Source organism: Medicago sativa, chromosome 7, assembly GCF_051527215.1.
Source record: "Medicago sativa cultivar Bolivia chromosome 7, Bolivia_mono, whole genome shotgun sequence".
In the NCBI taxonomy this organism is placed as follows: Eukaryota; Viridiplantae; Streptophyta; class Magnoliopsida; order Fabales; family Fabaceae; genus Medicago; species Medicago sativa.
The window spans coordinates 58,388,293-58,410,226 of record NC_140755.1 but is presented as its reverse complement, the minus strand read 5'-3'; the positions used below and the strand labels follow the sequence as shown (position 1 = coordinate 58,410,226).

Below are 21,934 nucleotides of genomic sequence, written 5' to 3'. Positions count from 1 at the left end.
CTGAAGAACATACATGGATTACAACATTGCTAAACAAATAAAAAATATATAACTGAATTTTAAATTAATTAAAAGCCTATTTCGATTGGTCTATTTGAACTTATCTTATAACATAAGTTTCATGAGTCTGTTTCGGAGAACTTATGAAAACAGCTTATAACATCGATCATAACCTGTTTTCAGCTTATTTGCATAAGCTCTCCAATTGTACTAATTATAGCTTATACGAAAACAATTTAAATTTATTGTGTATATTGCTATAGAAATAGTTTATCAATAAGCGCTTATGCGTGCCGACGTGTCCTGGTGTCCGACACAACACAAAAACATGTGATTACAGTTCAAATTATTAGTTTTGTGTCAGTGTTTTGAGGCGTAAATAGAAAATAGAGAGAGCTTAGCTTACAGTTGAATCAGTGTCAACTTTGAAATGAAGACCATGAATCTAGTTCAATCTAATCTGCAATATATATATATATATATATATATATATATATATATATATATATATATATATATATATATATATATATATATATAAGGGATATCTTGACTTCAGGAGTAAGTGTAGAGACATACTCTAAATCTCAACCCTTCATTCTATTTTAATCTAACGGCACAAAGATTATTTTGATTTATCATTTGGTAGTCCTCTTTTTAGTCTCTTTCCTCTTAATCGAATCCTCTTAAAAATTAAATTAAGCTTTGCCGCCGCCATTAATTTCATAGCAATTTTGTTGAAATTTCATTAATTTTGTTCATCTTATTTTTAGGATGGGATACTTGTTTTGAATTTATGCATTGTTTCATCCAAAACAAATGTTCCATTTCTAGATAAAACTTTCGATTCAATAAAAAAATCTATATTATACTAATGAAAAATAATGCTTTTGATTCAATACCCAAAACCCCAAATTAACGTTTTCATCGTCTGGATTCAGAAGAATGCATGTGTGTTTGACATTTTAAAGTTATTAGATCCCAGATCCAAAGTGAGATTAATTTAATGGTAAATGGGTATCCAAGACAAAAAATAAGCTTTTGATAATTAGAAGGAGCATGAACAGTAATCTCACATTCCAAATAGATGTTCTCTTTCACATGAATACAATAATCTCACAATTACAGAGGATACTTTGTTGTTTTGAGAAGCACGCTAGGAATATTTATTAATTAATCTTAGCCACCGACTAATAATCAAATCACGGGTTGAGATTTGAAGCAAGTATTTAAACTTACTCTTTGGAGTCAATATATCCCTCCTTGTATGTGTCTATATATTTAGCCTTCTGAATTTTATCGTTTCCAATGCTTTTCTTCCTTGTTTACGCGATGGGTATGCGACTATAACCCAAGAGATCACTTGATACATCTTGTAAAAATTATACCACATCCATAGTTATTTAGTCATTCTTTTTGCTTATGTACTACTTACAAGTGTATATGTACTTTTTATCCTTCTTATCACATAAGACTTTAAATCAATTTATAGAAAAATATTTCAATCACTTTTCTATTGTTTTTATCCTTCTTCTACAAGAATAGCAAAATATACAAGACTACAAAGCACGCCATGGGTAAGGTTTGCCAAGATATATTATATATGCTTTAATACAATTTTTTTCCTCATATATATGCACAAATATACAAGTCTATGATAAAGTATTTTCCATTTTTCATGCTTCTGTGCTTTTAGGTTTTCATCGTGGATTAGTTTTTCATTTTCTACTGATACACTTTTTATATGCTTTTGCATCTTCAGACACATATTTGAGGTACATTATATTTCTTACTTTATATGATTGGTATTATAAATGTAATTGTGGTGTAGATGTTGATGTTTCAATTCTATGGTTATTTCAAATTTCTTTCATTAATCTTACGATACTTGTTGTTTTTGGATTTCCAAACTGTTAAATTTGGATTTCCAAATTCTGTTATCTACCGAAGTTGTTACTAGGTTGAGTCACGACCAGGTCACTCTCTTTAAGACGTTTCGTGGCACTACCCAAAGTTGTGCAAGGTAGACTATCAACCACGCCGCCTCCAGGATAAAACAAGCCCAGCTACAACTGTTCGATTAACTACTGCACTGTAGAAAAATCGTTCGAGAATTACACCCTCAAAATATGGCTCAATCGTTTGATCGAAGCCATTCGATACGGTACGTAACCGCTCTATTCGAAACCGTTCAAATTAATATGGTATTATTACCATTCTATTATGGTGCTGAGACCACTCAAATATGGTGTTATCACCATTCTAACTTCTCCAAAACATGAATATGGCACTACGACCACTCAAATATGGTGATACCACCATTTCTCTTTAAAGTAATATATATATACTGTTAAGATCATTCTTTAATATGATCTTAATAGTACTCTATATTCCGAAGAATCATATATTATCGAAGGGACTATGAACTTAAGACCAAGGGACTATGGTCTTAAGAACACTCTTAATACCGAAGGGACAGAAAGGAGTAGAAGCAGAAGAAACTTGTTAAAAACAAGTCGGAGGGAGAAGAGAGGAAAAAACACAGGAAGCATCGACTGTGAATTTTCGGTGTAAAGAATTAAATGGGGCGAGCTCTCCTTTTATAGGGAGAGTTTGTAACAAAAAACGAGTGACTTGGGGATTAAGTCTGCTTAATCCTTAAGCAAACGCGTTTTGTTTCTTAATTGGATATATCCGGAAGTTTCTGGATATGCTTTTGGATCGGGTCGGGTCGTAACAAATTTATTTGTTACGCGTAGCGCTTACGGATAATTGTTATACCCTAATTTTGGACCTAAAAATACTAACTCAATTCTTCTTTTCTTGCACTTTAAGTCATTTGATATGTCTCTGAACAATTACATCCTTCTCTGCATTTTATTTCAATATTACTTGCAAAATTCACATAAAAGGGCATTTTAGACATTTCCTATGTTAAAATTTCTCTCAATCTTTGAAAAATTGTTTGAGTCTCTTCAATTGGTTTGTATAAGTCCTCATTTCAATTCTGTGTCAAAATCCATTTCAAAAAATCGCATTTGAAGTCATTTTGAGTCAGTTTAGCCCCTAGGGGCATTTTAGTCTTTTCAAGTGTTAAAGTTCTGTCTAATCTCCTAAAATTGTCTCTGAGTCTTTTAATTTTGCTTGTATAAACTCTTGCTTTAATCCCCGTTAAAAATCCATTTTAAAATTTGCGTCTGAGTCATTTTTAGTCGTTTTAGCCCCAGGGGCATTTTGGTCATTTCACACGAAATTTCGGCAGAGAGAGGTTACTTTAAAGTACCTCATTTAAGCCATTGGTTCGTTTTAGTCCGTTTTGTCATTTTTAATCGTCTCACTTTACGTTTATTTCAAATTACTTTTTAAAATTCAATTTTATTAATTTTTGCATTTAAGTCCTTTTGTGTCTTTTTTTTCATTTTTTCATTTTTGGTCCTTATCTTTTATTATTTTGCAGTTTAGTCCTTTTGGTCCAAGTCATTAGTCCAGTCCACGTGTCATTTTTTCATTTGTCCAGTCAGTTACAAGTCCAGTCCATGTGTCACTATTCTATTGGTCCAGCATTCACAAGTGGCAGCCTATAAAAGGCCACCTCATCAGTCAAAATCACAGAGATCCATTCACTTCATGCCAACTCACACAAACACTTTCTCAGTTTCTCTCTCCAAAATCACAGATCAAAAACTCAGAATTCAAGAACACGATGAACAACTTCATCATCCTCAAACCCTAACTGAATTTCCAGAAACACAATCGACCATAAAACCGTTCAAAATCCTTCAATCTTCACCAAATTCAAACCCTAACCGAATCAGAAGCATCACAGAAACATCAAATTTCTTCTCAATTTCACAAAAACAGTTCGAATTCACAAAAAAGAGGAAGAAGCTTTCAGAGATTCCAAGGAATCATCATCATCAAGCTTCACCTTCGCAATTCCAACGCGGAATCATCATCAAACAACGATGAAACTCACGCGATCACGAAGGATTTGAGGAGAAGAGGGAAAGAAAGATCAAATTCGAAGTCGCATCAGAGAAGAGAAAGAATACGAAGTTCATCAGAAGAAGAACAATCGAAGAATTCACATCTCCTTCGTTCGTCACATCTCCGACCTAAACACAGGTATCAGACTCTCTTTCCTTTTCTTTTCGTTTTTTCCTTCGAAAATCTAGAGTATTTGCTTCATACATGCGTTTGTTGCTACGAATCAAAGTAGATCGGAACGATTTAAGAGCTTTCCTTCAAAGAATCATTTGAACAAGGGAAAAAGAAGAAGAGTTAACGAAAAAACATCAAAGCCGTAAGACAAATCCTCCGATCTACATTGATTCAAGAGTCTTTTTAGAAAACTGATGCTGGAATCGAATAAAGGAGAGAAAGAGCTTTAGAAACATGTGATTAGGTCTTAGATCTGGGTGGTTTGAGGCTCCGACGCGGCGGCGCCACCGCCGGCCACCGCGTCGGAGAAAGGTTGAAGATGACCGGTGTTAGGTCGGAGAAGAGAGAGTTTGCAGACTCTCTCTCTCTAGGAACATTGTAGAGAGAGAAACGAATGAGGTTTGTGTGGTTTTTCCCTTGGTTTTGACTTATATACCAGCCTATCAATCCCACGCGCGCGTGCGCCACCGTTTATCATGCTCCTTCGTTCTTGAGGCCGTTGGATCTAGGTTTTGGAAGATCTGGATCAATCCAACGCCTCTAAGGCTCTTGGATGATCCAGGTGTATCCATATGCGTGGGCTTGGGCCTTTAATCTGTGTATACTGTGTTTTGTTGATTCTCTTTGCTATTTCTCACATCTTTTTTGCCAATCACACCTCTGATGAACTTGAAATTTTTCATAAAAGTTCCATTAAAATTCATAGAGTTTTCTTGATGATTTTGTGATGTTTTTTTTTTCTAGTTTTATACTGGAAAAATTGATAGGGAATATTGATGCTACTTCTTGTTTCATTCCTTGAATTTCATGTTAAAAATTGGTGAAAATTGGCTTAATTTTGTTTTCAATTCTTGATTTACACTTGTGATTCATGATATGTGATTTTGTGAGAAGTTTACCTCGGTTTGAATGTGTTTTTACTGGTCATGTGCATATGTTGTTTACTTGCTTGCTTTGCAAGCAATGTTGGTGAATAAATAGTGTAAATAGGCCTAAATTCACATTAAAATGTAAGGCTTACTATAACTCTTAGATTCTCATTTTTAAACCTGGATTTCATGTCTTGAAAATATGTTGAACCATGAGAATTATAAGTCATAGTTAAGCCTTGCCTTGGTGAAGAATTTTAGGTCTATTATGCATTACTCTTGCTTATTTTATATATATTTTTTTTCCCTTTTGGTTATGATGGCTTTACTTACCTATATCTTTATTCTCTATGCCTTATATTACTAACAATTTCCTCTATTGAATTTCATACATCATGAGCATTTCATCTCCCATCTCACATCTTCATCCTTTTATTTTTTCTACACTTTAAAGTTCATGCAAAAATTAGAATGTAAAGACTTAGGAGTTCTTGTAATATTTTACTTTCATGCAATTTAAAATTCTTGCAAGACCATAGAATGTATCTAGGCCAATGATGTAAAGGACAATGGACTCTAATAATGTACACCGACACAAGCACCGACACATGCACACATATCACTTTAGATATATGCTTAGGATATGCATGTTTAGATGTATGTTTAGGATTGTATGTTTAGATATATGCTTAGGATTTACACTTAGAAAAATCAATTTTCCAAAAAATATGAACAATATCACTCAAATCTTTTTCATAATAAACCTTGGGATCCGAAATCCCATTGTATTTTCCTTTTCATTTTCTTAATCAAACTTTAAATGAATTTTAATCATACTTGACCTTTTTTGCAAAATAACTAATTCCACCTCACTTTTTTCCAATCTCATGCCTTTGAGGCCTCTCTCTTATTCTTCACACTCCAATTTTCAAACTTAAAATCAACCAACAAAAACAAAAAAACATTTTCGGAAGAGAACTACGGTGGATTTGATCCCTTAAACGGGTACGTAGGCAAGGAATCAAAATTCCTTCAATTCAAATAAAATAAAAATCCAAACACATTCTTCTCCCTCCAATTCTTCACTTAGAAAACTCTTAGGCTTAATATCACTTTTCAAATAGCATTTAAAAATAAAGCGCGCACGTAGAAATTAAAGACGGTTCCTATAGGATACTATAGTCGTTATGGGTGCCTAACACCTTCCCGTAGCGAAAACAACTCCCGGACCTCGATTCTCAAGGGTTTTGCTTACTTTTTCCCTTCCCAAGAAAAAATAAGATATCACCGGTTAAAAAGGTTCAAACGTAATCAATGTTTGACACCCGAAAACCAAGATAAAACAATAATGATTAAATTAATTAATTAATTAATTTAACATTTTCAAGTGACAAAAAAATATATATTAATTTTTTTTTAAGCGTTCACCCGTTCACAAAATTGGGTACCCCAAGGGCACACCCTTGGAGGTCACTTTTCCCATATATAAACACTTACTAGTTGGGGTGACCGTTCAATGTGGGACATTTTTAAGTCACACCCACACACTAGTTTTTTTCATAGTGTTTTTCTTTCCAATTTTCTTCACTAGAATTAACTAGTGTTCCAACAATCCCCCACTTGACTTCAAAATGGTTTCGAGAAATAACGTAAAACGTTTCCATAAGATTTGCTAATATACAAAGGTGTCGCCAACAACTTGAACCTTAGCATAGTGGAAGGTATTCTGATTTAACAAGAGTTGCTTACAGCATTGAACTCTATCTCAGACATAGAATCCACACACAAACCTTTTCATAGGTGTATTCTAAAAGCCCGTGCGTTTTAAGGCCCTGCACGTGTATCCCGGTTTTAACGAATGCTCTAGCAATTCTTCCTCGAAATTCCATAGGACTGGCCTAAGTTCCACATTCGTATAGGTGAGTCTATCAAGGGTACTCCTGTAGCTGTGTACCCCACTCAACGTAGAGTATAGATCTCATTAAGAGTTACTATTACCTCATCCTTCTTTCGCTGCAGGATCATGCTTTCTATATTCTTTCTCTCATAGCATGTTCTACCACTTCATGACTTGTTTTTACCCATTGAACCTATTTCTTGGGATCTCCAGTCATGTAGGTCGGGTTACCATCACTTGTGGGCTATAGGCATTAGTCCCATCCTACTGGATGTTTCTTGGACTTTCTCTCTATTAAGTCCTTTCGTCAAAGGATTAGCTAAGTTTTCATTCGTACGTACAAAATCAACTCCAACCGCTCCATTTAGAGATACACTCTCTAATCGTGTTGTGTTTTCGCCATATCTGTCGTCTCTTACCATTGTAATAACGATTCTTAATCTTTGCAATAGCCGCGGTACTATCGCAATGAATTAACACAGCAGGTAACGGTTTTTCCCATAGAGGGATCTCAGCTAGCAAGGATCTTAGCCAACTTGCTTCTTCACTAGTTTTCTCTAGTGTTCTCATCTCAGATTCATTCCATAGTGGACTGAGTCAATATCATTTGTTTTAACAAACAACTCCTCTAGTGATGCTCAATGTGCAAACACTAGTCGCTAAATATTCATTTGAAAGATGTTCTATTTTATATCTTGTACCATTTAAGTACAATATGTTACTCCTAGTGAAGTAATCTTAGAGTCATAGTCTTCTTAAGGCACCTCATGACTCTTTCTATAGCATGGCAATGCTTCTCATCCGTCTACTAGTAAACTTGCACAAGAGTTTCACGACATCGACAATGTCGGATCTAATACATTCAGTGGCATACCTAAGTGCTGCCAATGATGCTCGTATATTCTGTTTTTCTAATTCCATCTCAAGTGTTCTTACACTTGGATCATAATATGTGATTGCAAGTTTATGGTGAAATAATTACATTTCTTTAAGATCTTCTCAACTTTGTGAGATTTATCAAATAAGTTATCTTTTATGATCTAGTAATCTTGAAACCAAGAATTACTTCAATTTTTTTTTTGTTTAGGTCTTTCTTATCAATGTTGTTGATAAACAATGATTTCACATAATTCATAACATGAATCTTTAAATCAAATATGAGCAAGTCGTCTTCATAGAGACATATGATCGTGCAAATATTATTTGTCACTTTCATTCACTTTATACTCATTCGATAACATTAGAATGTCAAATTTTTCATGCCATTCCTCAGCAGTTTATTTTAGACCATTCAAATAATTATCTAACTTACAGACCTTGTTTTCTTGTCCATGAATTGCAAACTTTTTCAGGTTGTTCCATATAGACTTGTTCTTCTAGTTCACCATAAAAAGGCAACTTTCACATCCATTTGGAGTACTTTCGAGTTATAAACGGCGGCTAAAGGGACTAGTACTCTTATGGATATGATTTTCGTGACTGGTGAATGAATGTCGAAGAAGTCTATATTTTTCTCTTTGTTTAAAACCTTTGACTACAAGGAAAGCCTTGTATTCATCAACCGTACCATCAGGTTTTAGTTCCTTTTTTCAAAAATCCAAATACAACCGATTGGTTTTGCAACTATGAGACAAGTCAACCAAGTGTCATGTTTTGTTAGACTCTAGAAAATCCATTTCATCGTTTATTGTTTCTTGCCATAATTCAGCATCCAATAAGGATGTAACTTCTTTAAGCCTTAATGAATCTTCTTCCAATGTATAAACCAAGTTCATACCTTTTAGCAATTTTAGCTTTCTTACCTCCTTGAGGTTCTATAACATCTCGTATGATGTTTTCATAACTATTTCATAACTATTTCTGATAACATGAATGTGATCAGATTTAGTGCCCCCACTAGTTCTTAATTTTTAAAAGGGAAATTTAATTTGCCCCCACTAATGTCGTGCTCCCATTAGAGCCCCCACTATTCTTTAGTTAAAGGGGTATATATTTACATAGAATTCGACATCTTTTAAATTCTATGATCACTTTAACATTTAGGTCATAAAACCTATATGTTTCGTTATTTATCGCATACCTGATGAATACATATTCATAGGCTCTACTAGTGAGTTCAACTCTCTTGGGGTCCAGGATCTAAATATAGTCCAGACAATCCCAAGTTCAAAAATAAGACAAATTGGATTGTCTTTTCTTCAAAAATTTCTTAATTAGAATTTTTGTTCTTAGACTTGGGTACTCTATAAATTTCAATTTTCGTTATAAAAAATTGAACATTCAAGCATATCAATTTTATTTTTCAAAATTCACAGTCATCAATAAATATGATAAAAATATCATTTTATCATTTCTAAATTATGTGTCATCAAATTAACACATATCATAATTTATTATGTTTAGAGATTCATATTCTCTAAATTCTGATTTATATGAACTTTTGGTTCATATATCTTGACTGCAATAAATAAAATTGTCTAATTATATAACTTTGGAATTAAGTCCAAGTTACTCAAGTTTAAAATTAAACACTTGTTCGTGATCAATTTTGATATGTCAAATATTAAAATCACACAACTAATAAAATAGAAGGAGAATTTAATTTTTAACATACCATCAAAGTGCAATCTTTTTCCACAAGAATGCATGGTACACAAGTTTCTCTTTAAGTCTGAGTCAACTCAGTCTTATTCAATAGAAATCTGAAATTCAGATTCTTTCTTATACATAAAGTAGAATTTTCACAATTCCATTTATTTTCCTTTATTGCACGATTATAGATTTGGAGATTTGTGGCTCGATGGATCTATGATTCATCACTAGTACCCAATATTCCAACAAGTTGCTGCACTTATCCTTGAATTCACAATATCATTATAAACATAATTTTCTCAATACTGTTTTTCAAGTAAAGTGTAATGACAATTCCTAAAACAGCACGCATGATTTAAAACCGTAAGCTTATTTCAAATGATATTGTCCAATTATCATTCCCTTGACACAAAAAGTAGCAGCGTAAAACACATGGGAAAATTTGTTGGGACTTTTTCGTTCAGTAACTAATAATTTGTTTTGTAACAAATTATTGTTTTCATCAAATAAATTTTTAGTGTTGTTGATTGAAACAACAATCACTTCAACGTTTCAGTCAAAAGATGTAAATCTATAGCTTGATTTATCCTTAATGTTTTTAGGGACAACTTAACCTCAATATGTAACTTCTTCGGTAGACATAGCATATAGAAACGTCTTAAAATTGTTGTTTTTGGATTTCCAAACTGTTAAATTTGGATTTCCAAATTCTGTTATCTACCGAAGTTGTTACTAGGTTGAGTCACGACCAGGTCGCTCTCTTTAAGACGTTTCATGGCACTACCCAAAGTTGTGCAAGGTAGACTATCAACCACGCCGCCTCCAGGATAAAACAAGCCCAGCTACAACTGTTCGATTAACTACTGCACTGTAGAAAAATCGTTCGAGAATTACACCCTCAAAATATGGCTCAATCGTTTGATCGAAGCCACTCGATACGGTACGTAACCGCTCTATTCGAAACCGTTCAAATTAATATGGTATTATTACCATTCTATTATGGTGCTGAGACCACTCAAATATGGTGTTATCACCATTCTAACTTCTCCAAAACATGAATATGGCACTACGACCACTCAAATATGGTGATACCACCATTTCTCTTTAAAGTAATATATATATATATATATATATATATATATATATATATATATATATATTGTTAAGATCATTCTTTAATATGATCTTAATAGTACTCTATATTCCGAAGAATCATATATTATCGAAGGGACTATGAACTTAAGACCAAGGGACTATGGTCTTAAGAACACTCTTAATACCGAAGGGACAGAAAGGAGTAGAAGCAGAAGAAATGTAATAACCCTGCTTAAAAACACTCTCAATTTTATGTTAGTTATTTTTATCTTTGAGACTTAAGTGGGGGCAAAATGGTAATCTTGCCTTACAAGATATTTTAAAAGACCAAGACCATTTTTTTTTTCCTCATTATTTTTTTCTCTCATTTTCCTTATCTCTCTAGAACCTAGTCTTCTCATCCCTTTTTCTTTCTAACTCCCTCGGTCATCTCTTCATTCACCCCAATCTTATCAATTTCATCTAACACTCAAATAATCAACATATAATGGTGTTTATATGATCTTTGAATACTCTAGATGAGAAGCATGCTGAATTTTTCTCCCTCTCTTCCACTTTGGCCGAACCAAACCCTTCATTCCCATTTATTTCCTTTCCTTCACTTCTGTTAGCATGAGAGGAAGGCAAGGCATGGGTTTTGGAGCTTAATCTTGAAGATGCATGTTGTTGAGTAACAAGAAGTTAAGGAGCTGAAGCTAGAGGATTGACAAGGAATAAGGCTGTGGTTAATCTAGGTAAGGTTGAGGGTTTGATCAAAGAAATGGAATTTAGAACTTATGATATCAATTGAAAGAATGCTTTGAGGTGAGCTTTCTAATAAGCTTTATTTTTTTTTACAAATTTATGTTGTGGGTTTATGGAATGAAATAGATTAGGGAATTGTTGTCGTTGGTTATTATTGATGGTATGTTGTTGATGTATGGGCTGAGTTCTTAGATGAAATGCGTTAATATGGTTAAAAGTGATTATGATTGAACTTTATAAATTATGAGTAGAAATTCGTATGGCAGTACAAGTGCTAATCGAATCAATGCTGCTGCTGTGTAGCCCAGACCTGTGCAATTGTTGGATTTATGGATTACTCATTCAATTCCCTTCAAATCGGATATAAATTTCGTGTGATTTGGATTAGAAACGAACTCAGAAAACACAATAGAAGTTTGTTAAATTCTGCATGAAAATGCTTACGGGTTTAGACGAAGATTTAACCGAATAAGCTAAATTGCGAGTTTTAGTTAACGAATGGGTCCAGAATTGAATGTATATGTTTAGTAGACATAATAATAGTTTGGATCGAAGTCTGATCTGAAATGGGAGCGTACAGAAGCCATAAGCTACAGTTAAGCTGTTTTGGCAAAAACAGAGCTTATGGGGCATAGCACGAGCTGAAATGGGACTTGAGGAGCGTCGAGACTTCATAAAAATGTTAAGGTGAGTTCCTTTAGCTTAGAACCCACCTTTGAAGATCGATTATGATTATGCTAGATTATTAAGATAATACGAATAATTAGACCATTTTATGAATTACTTGTCTTTTGTGCAAACATTTCTATTATGCCATATGAATGGTACATTTGAAGTAAAATAATTATAAGATAGCAAGAATGATTATTTCATGATTAGGCTCTCTTACTTGTTAATTCTAAAATGTCTTTTATGTTAATAAGTATGTTGATGTTAGTATAAATGTTGGAGGGAAATTAACAGCGCAATTGATGCATATATACTTATAGAAATGATTTGAAAGAAAATTTAAAATGCAACCTATGAATAATATGCTCACAGTGAATTATTGAAAATCGCAAAGAAATGGAAATGATGAGAAAAATTGAAATGAGTAACATGCTCATAGAAAAAGAAAGAAAAAGAAAAGAATATGAAAAATCCGTTTGCTGCAACGAAGAGATAATGCAGCCTATGAGTAACAAGCTCATAGATATTTTATGAAATTCCGTTCGCCACAACGAAGAGATAATGTGGTATATTCCGTTCGCCACAACGAAGAGATAATGTGGTATATTACCGTTCGCCACAACGAAGAGATAATGTGGTATATTCCGTTTGCTACAACGAAGAGATAATGTAGCCTATGACGTACGGGTCATAGTAACGAATATGAAAATTCCGTTTGCTACAACGAAGAGATAATGTAGCCTATGACGTACGAATATGAAAACTCTGTTTGCTACAACGAGAGATAATGTAGCCTATGAGGTACGGCTCATAGTAACGAATGAAATGTATAATTAATGATATGAAATTTTAAGTCAAGAATTATTCGAATAATATTTGAAAGAGAAAAGAAAATAAAATTTTCAATTATGGATCCAAGGAAAAATTCTAAGAACCCTCCAACATGAATACTAACATAGCATACACATGTTAACATGAAAGTTATGTTAGAATGATTAGAGAAATATTTCATGCGCATTTTACCAATAGTTGGGAATGAGGAATATTACTTATGGAACTCCGGCTTAATTAGCTGAAACTTGTTATCGGAAAGGATCAGAGACATACTCAGATAAGTATGTCAAAGTATAGGTTATATCAGAGCACGACATTTTGGATATCTGATTGTGATTGATATGATTGTGGTGATTATGATTATATTTGATTTGTTATATGATTGTTTATTGTTGCTGAAATGAATTTTAGAATTGGTGCCGAGCAGAGCATTGATTCCTCTGATGCTATGGGGAGAAAGGACTCACTTTGTCCTTGCTATTGTTAATGGAATTCATGAGGTTCCATTCTATTATATGGATATTGCCATTTGTTTAGATTATGAAATTGATTAACGTTAATATTGACGCATCTTGATGACATAGAAAATGATTATAGACTAATGTCAAACTTTATATATATGAAGTATATGATAGAAATTTTGAATCAGAAGTATTTATCTGATAGGATGCTTTATTTTCAAATTGTAGAATTAGTATGAAAATAAAGATGTTATTTGGAGATTCTGGCTGATAGAACAATTTTTTTTAAAACAGGATTTACTTCTTGGAAATGTTGAAAATACAGAGGAAACTCTGTCGAATTTCAGTGAACATTTCTTTGAAATGAAATTCAAATTAGAATTTTTATTTATTTATTATAGTTGTCAAATTTGTTTAATAGGCTTGCCGGGCTAGAATGATCTAGTTCGTGCGCCGGTCACGATGATTGTTTTTGGGTCGTGACAAAGTTGGTATCAGAGCAGGTCGATTCAGATCGTGCCTTGGGTCAATGGAATTCAATAAGATGTAGTGTGACTATTGGGTTCCAAATATTTATTCCAAATGTCATGTCTGGCTGAGCCTGATCAACTCGGACTAGTATATGACAGTTAGAACAAATGTCTGAGAGATGAATGAAACCTTAACAGAAGACGCAGTATAAGGAGTATGATGTAAGGTGTGAAGAAATAAATCAGAGTGACGCAGCGGAAGCGTGGTGGCTGGTACCTATATAGTTTAAATTAGTTAGTCAGAAAGAATCAGTTCGTAATGGACGTATGTTGGAATCTAAAGTTGAAAGTTGGAGAAATTATTTGTGCTTATTAGCAAGCAAATCGCTAAATTTCGAGGACGAAATTTTCTTAAGGGGGGTAGAATGTAATAACCCTGCTTAAAAATACTCTCAATTTTATGTTAGTTATTTTTATCTTTGAGACTTAAGTGGGGGCAAAATGGTAATCTTGCCTTACAAGATATTTTAAAAGACAAAGACCATTTTTTTTCCTCATTATTTTTTTCTCTCATTTTCCTTATCTCTCTAGAACCTTGTCTTCTCATCCCTTTTTCTTTCTAACTCCCTCGGTCATCTCTTCATTCACCCCAATCTTATCAATTTCATCTAACACTCAAATAATCAACATATAATGCTGTTTATATGATCTTTGAATACTCTAGATGAGAAGCATGCTGAATTTTTCTCCCTCTCTTCCACTTTGGCCGAACCAAACCCTTCATTCCCATTTATTTCCTTTCCTTCACTTCTGTTAGCATGAGAGGAAGGCAAGGCATGGGTTTTGGAGCTTAATCTTGAAGATGCATGTTGTTGAGTAACAAGAAGTTAAGGAGCTGAAGCTAGAGGATTGACAAGGAATAAGGCTGTGGTTAATCTAGGTAAGGTTGAGGGTTTGATCAAAGAAATGGAATTTAGAACTTATGATATCAATTGAAAGAATGCTTTGAGGTGAGCTTTCTAATAAGCTTTATTTTTTTTTTACAAATTTATGTTGTGGGTTTATGGAATGAAATAGATTAGGGAATTGTTGTCGTTGGTTATTATTGATGGTATGTTGTTGATGTATGGGCTGAGTTCTTAGATGAAATGCGTTAATATGGTTAAAAGTGATTATGATTGAACTTTATAAATTATGAGTAGAAATTCGTATGGCAGTACAAGTGCTAATCGAATCAATGCTGCTGCTGTGTAGCCCAGACCTGTGCAATTGTTGGATTTATGGATTCCTCATTCAATTCCCTTCAAATCGGATATAAATTTCGTGTGATTTGGATTAGAAACGAACTCAGAAAACACAATAGAAGTTTGTTAAATTCTGCATGAAAATGCTTACGGGTTTAGACGAAGATTTTACCGAATAAGCTAAATTGCGAGTTTTAGTTAACGAATGGGTCCAGAATTGAATGTATATGTTTAGTAGACATAATAATAGTTTGGATCGAAGTCTGATCTGAAATGGGAGCGTACAGAAGCCATAAGCTGCAGTTAAGCTGTTTTGGCAAAAACAGAGCTTATGGGGCATAGCACGAGCTGAAATGGGACTTGAGGAGCGTCGAGACTTCATAAAAATGTTAAGGTGAGTTCCTTTAGCTTAGAACCCACCTTTGAAGATCGATTATGATTATGCTAGATTATTAAGATAATACGAATAATTAGACCATTTTATGAATTACTTGTCTTTTGTGCAAACATTTCTATTATGCCATATGAATGGTACATTTGAAGTAAAATAATTATAAGATAGCAAGAATGATTATTTCATGATTAGGCTCTCTTACTTGTTAATTCTAAAATGTCTTTTATGTTAATAAGTATGTTGATGTTAGTATAAATGTTGGAGGGAAATTAACAGCGCAATTGATGCATATATACTTATAGAAATGATTTGAAAGAAAATTTAAAATGCAACCTATGAGTAATATGCTCACAGTGAATTATTGAAAATCGCAAAGAAATGGAAATGATGAGAAAAATTGAAATGAGTAACATGCTCATAGAAAAAGAAAGAAAAAGAAAAGAATATGAAAAATCCGTTTGCTGCAACGAAGAGATAATGCAGCCTATGAGTAACAAGCTCATAGATATTTTATGAAATTCCGTTCGCCACAACGAAGAGATAATGTGGTATATTCCGTTCGCCACAACGAAGAGATAATGTGGTATATTACCGTTCGCCACAACGAAGAGATAATGTGGTATATTCCGTTTGCTACAACGAAGAGATAATGTAGCCTATGACGTACGGGTCATAGTAACGAATATGAAAATTCCGTTTGCTACAACGAAGAGATAATGTAGCCTATGACGTACGAATATGAAAACTCTGTTTGCTACAACGAGAGATAATGTAGCCTATGAGGTACGGCTCATAGTAACGAATGAAATGTATAATTAATGATATGAAATTTTAAGTCAAGAATTATTCGAATAATATTTGAAAGAGAAAAGAAAATAAAATTTTCAATTATGGATCCAAGGAAAAATTCTAAGAACCCTCCAACATGAATACTAACATAGCATACACATGTTAACAAGAAAGTTATGTTAGAATGATTAGAGAAATATTTCATGCGCATTTTACCAATAGTTGGGAATGAGGAATATTACTTATGGAACTCCGGCTTAATTAGCTGAAACTTGTTATCGGAAAGGATCAGAGACATACTCAGATAAGTATGTCAAAGTATAGGTTATATCAGAGCACGACATTTTGGATATCTGATTGTGATTGATATGATTGTGGTGATTATGATTATATTTTATTTGTTATATGATTGTTTATTGTTGCTGAAATGAATTTTAGAATTGGTGCCGAGCAGAGCATTGATTCCTCTGATGCTATGGGGAGAAAGGACTCACTTTGTCCTTGCTATTGTTAATGGAATTCATGAGGTTCCATTCTATTATATGGATATTGCCATTTGTTTAGATTATGGAATTGATTAACGTTAATATTGACGCATCTTGATGACATAGAAAATGATTATAGACTAATGTCAAACTTTATATATATGAAGTATATGATAGAAATTTTGAATCAGAAGTATTTATCTGATAGGATGCTTTATTTTCAAATTGTAGAATTAGTATGAAAATAAAGATGTTATTTGGAGATTCTGGCTGATAGAACAGTTTTTTTTAAAACAGGATTTACATCTTGGAAATGTTGAAAATACAGAGGAAACTCTGTCGAATTTCAGTGAACATTTCTTTGAAATGAAATTCAAATTAGAATTTTTATTTATTTATTATAGTTGTCAAATTTGTTTAATAGGCTTGCCGGGCTAGAATGATCTAGTTCGTGCCCCGGTCACGATGATTGTTTTTGGGTCGTGACAAGAAACTTGTTAAAAACAAGTCGGAGGGAGAAGAGAGGAAAAAACACAGGAAGCATCGACTGTGAATTTTCGGTGTAAAGAATCAAATGGGGCGAGCTCTCCTTTTATAGGGAGAGTTTGTAACAAAAAACGAGTGACTTGGGGATTAAGTCTGCTTAATCCTTAAGCAAACGCATTTTGTTTCTTAATTGGATATATCCGGAAGTTTCTGGATATGCTTTTGGATCGGGTCAGGTCGTAACAAATTTATTTGTTACGCGTAGCGCTTACGGATAATGATTAAATTAATTAATTAATTAATTTAACATTTTCAAGTGACAAAAAAATATATATTATTTTTTTTTAAGCGTTCACCCGTTCACAAAATTGGGTACCCCAAGGGCACACCCTTGGAGGTCACTTTTCCCATATATAAACACTTACTAGTTGGGGTGACCGTTCAATGTGGGACATTTTTAAGTCACACCCACACACTAGTTTTTTTCATAGTGTTTTCTTTCCAATTTTCTTCACTAGAATTAACTAGTGTTCCAACAATACTTAATAGTGGTGAGGGTGGTTGGGGATGGGATCTCGACTCACTTTTGGCATGACCCGTGGTGTGGGCCGACTATCCTTAGAGTTAGGTTTAGTAGGTTGTTTCATCTCTCCCTCCAGGTGGACGGCAAAGTTGGGGAGTTAGGTCACTGGGAGGGGGGGACCTGGGTTTGGGATCTTTCCTGGAGACGACCCCTCTTCGTCTAGGAGCTGGATCTCCTTGCTGAGCTTCTTGTGGTTGCGGCTGGGCATTCGAGGGCTGTGCGGGAGGATAGGTGGTCTTGGGCTGGCAACCCAGATGGCCGTTATTCTGTTAAGTCAGCCTACTCTAATCTTATCCAGGGTCTTCCGGTGGAGGGCGCCCTGAGGGGGTGGTTTTGAAGGCGGTATCTTCGGTGTGGAAATCTTGGGCTCCGTCTAAGGTGATTGTTTTCTCGTGGCAGCTTCTCCTTGATAGGATCCCATCGCGTAGTAACCTCATTAGGCGCGGGGTGACGCTTCCTGTCGGGGGGTGGGGTGTGTCTTCTGCGTTAGTCCTTCTGAGTCTGCGGTGCAACTGTTCCTTTCTTGTCCTTGTTTCTTCCCGGTTTGGTACCAGGTTTCTAGGTGGTTGGGTTGGGAGTTAGTGATGCCTCTGGGGCTCCCCCAACAGTATCAGGCGTTTACGGGGTTAGGAGGAGGGAGGAGAGTTAGGTTAGGATTGCTTCTCGTTTGGCATGCTGTTATTTGGACCATTTGGGCGTCTCGGAACGACCGGATTTTTGCTGGTGGTTTACTCTGTGAGGAGCCGGTGGTGGATAGAGTTAAACTCTTAGCTTGGAAGTATTTCCAGGCTAAGTGCCCTGCCAGTCCCTGCTCTCTCTATGAGTGGGAGGTGCAGCCCATCCTGTGTTTGAGTCGGTAGGGTTTTGTGGTGGTTGGTTGCTTGGGGCTGCCTGTTGGGTTGGGTGGGGTTGTATCTCCCCTTCCTTTCAGGTGTGGCCTTGGGGTTTTCCTTGTGGTTCTTTGTGCTTGCAGGTGTTCGCTTGGTGTCCTGCTTTGGTGGCCTTTCGACTTTGGGTGCTTTTGTTCTTTTAGGGGGCTTTCTTTTTTGCTTTTCGCCTTGGCCCCGCCTGTGGGGTCTTGTGTTGTTCCTTTCGGGGCTTTTGGTGGAGAGTCGTTTGTTGGCTCCTTGTGTGTATATTGTTTTTACTCTTGGTGCTCTTTCCTATCTTTATATATATATATATATATATATATATATATATATATATATTTTGCCATTCAAAAAAAAAAGTTTAATAGTAGAGTGGTGATAGGCATACCACCATAGGTGGCATACCAATCCTACACCCTCTTGTGTGGCAAATTTTATTAATAAAAAATTTTGCCAAATTTTTGCCAAGTCCATGTCAAAAAAAAAAGAGTATTGATTAATTAAAAAAAGGAAAAAACTGTAGAAATTGAATCGGGGCATCTCACTCTCCCACGCCATTACCCTCTTCTCCCTCGCCGCCGCCGATAACCCATCGGAGCATCTCACGAAATTTCACAGTCGCCACCGTCGATCTTCGATTCTCCCCGCCGACAATCTGTCTTTGCTCTTTCTCTCGTCAGCATCGTTCAACCGAGGTATATTCATTCATCTCCCTTTTGTTTGATTTGGTTGTTCAATCTGGTAATTTTGATATGTGTATATATGTAATTAAGTAGCCTCTTAATAAGAAACCTGTCAACTTCATACTGGATTGGATTGGATCTAAGGACTTTTGTTTGTGCCAAATTGCATGTTTTTACTTTCACGCTACTGTTATTGAAAATCCATGCTGACATGCTAGTTCTTTGATGCTATTCATCTCAAATAATAGCTTATAACTTTATTTTAAGTGGTAATATAAGGATAATTGTTATAATGAAAATTATTCTACTAGTTTTATAAGCTTTCAAATGATGAATTGAATTGGTTATGTGAAAATAGACGATTTCGAGAAATAGATGCACTTATGTCTGAGATTTTGGCAGTACTGAAGTTAAGAATGGGTTGAATTTTATGTTATGTTTGTTTATTGGTGGATAAAGTTTGTTTAATAGAGGCTATGGACAATCATTGGGTTAGTCTATAGGCAGTTTTGTGTGTGACAGAACAAAATTGGAATTCATTAGCGAGAAAGTTTAAGGTTCAATGGCTTATTATTATACACTCGTGACAAAACATTATAGCATTGTTTGATCCATCTAATTAGTCTCACCTAGTGGAAAACAACTTTGATGGTTATTGTTGTATGCTGGGTTTTTTACTCGATGCCCTTATCTTTGAGATCCGTTTGTTATACACTTTTTATGCTAATATATTATATTAATTAGTATCATTCTTTGTAGAGGCGAAACTTGTAATTTTCTCACTATGATTTAATTGAATTGTATGATTTACTGTTAAGTGAAGTTCGTGCTTTTGATTGATTTGTTGATTCATATTTCGTAATTGATTTGGGGGCAATGTCAATCTGTGAAGTTCATCTGAATTGTTGTGTTATTAGTCAAATGATGGTATCTATTTTTGATTTGTTCGCTGGTTCCCCCAATTTGAACTTGGAATTATCTAAGCATGTATTGTTCTTGACCTAGCGTATGATGAAACATGAGGATTTGTGTGTATGATTTGTATTTCCGAAGTTGCTTGAGATCTATGCAAAAACACATGCCTTGCAAGAAACATTCCATAAAAAAACATTACAATTTGTGATTATCTAGGCTTTTTTAACCCTTCTCATATGTAGTTTGTGTTTGTTGTTTATTATAGGATAACTAAAATCCATCTATCCAACTTTATATTGAAATCAATGGCTATCATGCAAGTCTCTACCGAAAGTACATGAGAGACTGCATGGGAAGCATGGATCATATGCATTTCAGAGATACTTAGTAACTAGTTATCTATGCTGCATTGATGGAGTTTTTCGGTGATTAATGATGATCTAGCTGTCTACAAGGCCAAATAAATTCACAAAGCATGGATCACAAATGGAATAACACCTATGTTTTTTCTGATGAGGATTTAATTTCTTGTAGATAATACTTGTGTAACCATGTATTAGCATACTAGAAAGTGTAACCATGTATTATTAGCTCAAATTATGAGCTTGTTTAATGACATACTTAGTAAACAGTCTCAATCACTAAGTTTTTCCATCTTAAAATTTTAGATAACCAAAACAATGAACAATGTGACCACAATATTTAAAAGGCATCACCATTATTATATTCAGGTTTTCAAAGTGTTTGTCTTTAAGCGTGCAAACCTTAGATGAGATCAAAGATGCATTTTAGACTCCAAGAAACATGGAGGACCCATAAGTTTTACGATTTCCTATTTGTATGGCACAAAATTAAGTTTTTCTTGAAAACTAATAGTAGTTACACATTTGATAAATATTGGTTAAATGCTTCCTAAATTTGGTTAGTATTTGTAAAGTCTGTCAAACTTACAAGATACTTCACCTCGCACTTTATTAACATCAGTCTACTCACAAGCGTGTCCAAATATATTATCTTCCCTCATATCACATGGAGGAATAATGAGAAAGACAAATTGGTTAGGGAAAGAAATTGTGGTTACACCTTTGATATTTAGTGGTTAACTACATCAGAAATATGGTTAGTTTTCCTAAAGACTGTCATGGATATAAAATAATTCACATAATTCATGGTTAGCAATCGTTAATCACTTATGTTAACGGTCCAACATACCTAATCTAATTTGATCACTACACTATAAGACTTTCCAACCATAAATAACTTCTTTTACAATCTGCGAGTTTATCACGCCTAAAGATGGACAAGTTCTAATTTCTGAAAAAATAGTGGTCACGCACCTTACAAAATGTGGTCACACAGACCATATATTTGGCTAGTTTATCTTTTCCATGTATAAATAATCTTGTTTTAGGCAAATTGAACACATATGATAACTCAAGTAACCAAATAGTGCAACATTGATACATGAACAATTATTTTTTACAATCAAACAAGTATTCGATTAAAGATGGTTATGCTTATTAATACAAGCAGCAGAGGCTGCGGGTTTAGGGACATATCCCACCCAAGAGTTAAAATCAAACTTTTTTCTACTCTCACTTGGATATGGGCAGCAACAATCTTAGTTCTTTTAGTTCTATGAGCAAGTGTCCATCTTGATTTGTTGTGAGCAGCGAGGGAAGTCGGTAAGC

General features: G+C 34.5%; 3 long non-coding RNA genes across 5 annotated transcripts; all 3 read left to right on the top strand.

The window, feature by feature from the left end:
* Positions 1–10,837: 10,837 nt before the first annotated feature.
* On the top strand, positions 10,838–11,795 carry LOC146907157 (uncharacterized). Its single transcript, XR_015018228.1, has 2 exons — positions 10,838–11,418; positions 11,662–11,795. It is a non-coding gene; the product is annotated as an uncharacterized LOC146907157 (long non-coding RNA).
* Positions 11,796–12,051: 256 nt separating this feature from the next.
* On the top strand, positions 12,052–16,909 carry LOC146907156 (uncharacterized). 3 transcript variants are annotated; one of them, XR_015018227.1, is made up of 3 exons: positions 12,052–14,802; positions 15,047–16,160; positions 16,214–16,909. It is a non-coding gene; the product is annotated as an uncharacterized LOC146907156 (long non-coding RNA). The 3 variants fall into 3 exon arrangements; XR_015018226.1 differs by having other exon boundaries at positions 15,052–16,909; XR_015018225.1 differs by having other exon boundaries at positions 15,047–16,909.
* Positions 16,910–19,002: 2,093 nt separating this feature from the next.
* LOC146907155 (uncharacterized) lies at positions 19,003–20,967 on the top strand. The gene is made up of 2 exons (XR_015018711.1): positions 19,003–19,340; positions 20,509–20,967. It is a non-coding gene; the product is annotated as an uncharacterized LOC146907155 (long non-coding RNA).
* Positions 20,968–21,934: the final 967 nt, after the last annotated feature.